Source organism: Nestor notabilis, unplaced genomic scaffold, assembly GCF_000696875.1.
Source record: "Nestor notabilis isolate BGI_N333 unplaced genomic scaffold, ASM69687v1 scaffold31471, whole genome shotgun sequence".
NCBI lineage: Eukaryota > Metazoa > Chordata > Aves > Psittaciformes > Psittacidae > Nestor > Nestor notabilis.
The window spans coordinates 1-2,517 of NW_009914759.1; positions in this window are offsets into that span (position 1 = coordinate 1).

Sequence of the window (2,517 nt, forward strand, 5' to 3'; positions counted from 1 at the left end):
CTGCTGGGGAGGGAGGAAGACACAAGCGGTGAAACCAGGACATCGCGAACCCCAAACAGGTCAAGGCTTAAACTGCAAGAAAGCAACGGAGCTGTTGAGGTGGTACCTGGGGAGGTGCAGGGACGCCAGGGGAGGGTTTAGGCATCACACTGTGAAAATGTCCCTGGGGTCTTGCAATGGAAGGCAGGGAACAGAGCGGCCTCGGGGGCGGGAGTGAGGGCTGCGGGGTGAGAGCACAGCGCGCCTGGGCCGTGGCCAGCTCAGCCAGACGTGACACAGTTACCCCGGCTTACCTCAGGCTGTGGCAGGAACTGGAGTTCCAGGCACGACCTTATGACTTGTGCTTCAATTTCTGACCCTCCTCTCTTGGTCATCGGGAGCACGTCTTCAGATGCATTTGTCAGCCTTGACCTTGCCTCGTAGGGACCTGGCCCAGGTTGGTTTTGTCCTGAGCAAAGTCCTCTCCCCATAGCAGAGGAGCAGATGACCCAGTGGCCATCCCAGCTCCATTGGCCATTCCTGTCTGGCCGTGCCAGGCAGCTCCAACCTTGGAGTTTGTGGGGAATACAAACACCACAGACTAATTGGGTTCATTTTCCAGTTACCCAGTTGGGTGAGTCTGAGAAGAAACAGCATTTGTTGTGCTTCCAGGAAACTTTGCAGCAGTAGCTCCAATAATTGGAGGTGGTTCCTCATGGCTTGTTCTGAAACCAGCCTAAATCAGGGGGAAGATAAGTTCTTTGTGACTATAAAAAGAGCCGTGCAAGTGCAATGGGGAAAGGAGTCAGAGGATTAGCAAGCTCATGTTGATGAGATCTAATACCCAGAGAACAGCAAACTCACAATGGAAGTTTTGTTCCATGTGCTCCTGTCTAAAACCAGTCTGGGTGAGGACTAACTTGGCTCTGATTGTTTACGGTTGGTCACAGTTGATCGTAAAAGTGGTGCTGCTCATCGAAACTGTATTTTGGATATTAATAACGTAAAATAAATCAAGGCTCTGCTCTGCAGAATTGATGCCTAACTGAGTATTTGCCGATGCACATAAATGGAGCAGGGGTTGCTACAGGACCTTGTGCACCTGAGCTGCAGGAATATCTCTGGTAGACAGGGAAGGAGAAGTGTGTGTTTGTATGTTCAGCTACTCGTGATGAGCAGAGGGGGAGCTGCTCTTCGTGATTCTCCAAGACTTGTCCCCATTCCACGAGTCCTTCCTGTGCTGGTGTTCTGGAATACATGTTCCTTGTGGGTCAGACAGCACAGTCACCTTTATTTGGGGCTGGAAATTGAGAGGCAAATGTCTTTACTCCATAGCAATCCAAAATTCCAGTAGTGGTTTGAATTCGCTGTGCAGGTTGTGAAGTGCTGCTTCTGGCTGGTTGTCCCATTTGGTCAGTCCAGTGCATTTGCCTCGTCTTCCTCCTGGTAGCTACCATGTGCTTTCCTGGGAATAGCAAGGAGCCAGGCACTTCCCCTCACAAACGAGGGAAATTCCAAAGGCCCCAGTGAGGTTTCTGGACAATCCTGAAGCGTGTTTATATGTTACTCTCATGTTATTCTTTGTAGTAGAGGCTGACAGTCAGATCTTGGGCCAGAAATGTTACGTTTCCTTTCTGAGTGCTCCAGCTCTGCTCCTGGAGTTCTCTGCCCCTTTCCTTGAGAAGCTCCTGAGATGTGCAGTTACTGAGTAAAGAACAATTAGACAAAACCCACGGGTAGCAGAACAGTGAGAACGTCCTGAGGAGGCCAGAGCTGGCGTCTGCCGCGGGGTTCAGTCTGGTTTAGTCTCACGTTAGTTCCACTTGGCAGAAGCATCTCGGAACTCTCCCTGAAAGGTAATTTTGAAAAGAGTTAGAAATCCCGTGGCATTCCACAAGCTGTGCCCCTTGGATCTTCCTTGCAGTCGCCTTAGCAGGAACAGTCTTTGTGTTCTCTTGTACATGGCAGCTCCTTGCGCTGATGACTGGAGGAGCCAACAGCGTGTTTCTTCCTCCATACCCAGAGCCAGGAAGGACTCGGATCTGTGAGCCGGGTTTATGCAACCTGAGTTTAGATGGATGCTGAATCCTGCAAACCTATCAGCAGGAGCCTGGGGTGTTTCAGTAGGTGCTTGCACAGAGCTGGCTTTGGTGGGAAGCCCTGGTAAAAGTATATTGTCAGAGGGAAAAATAACAGCAGAGATCTGTGAGAGGAGTTGTGCTTGAAATAGCCAAAGCAGCCTTGGTTGTCTTGACTTCCCCTGTAACAACAGGAGCACAAGGAGGACTGAGAAGGACACTCATGCTCCATTGCAGGATCCTTTCAGAGAGGGCAGAAAGAGGAGTGTGAGCTCCAAGGCCTGAGGCTTTGTGGAATTTTTATAAGAAGTGATATGAAAGGAGCTTAAACTCACCTTCAGAAGCCTGAGAAGGGCAAATCCTGCAGGTGTCTGCCTCAAGATCCTCTGGTGACTTGAGCGATAGATGAGATGTAATGTAGATGGCTCCACCTTCATAGCTTTTCCTCCTGCTCCCTGCT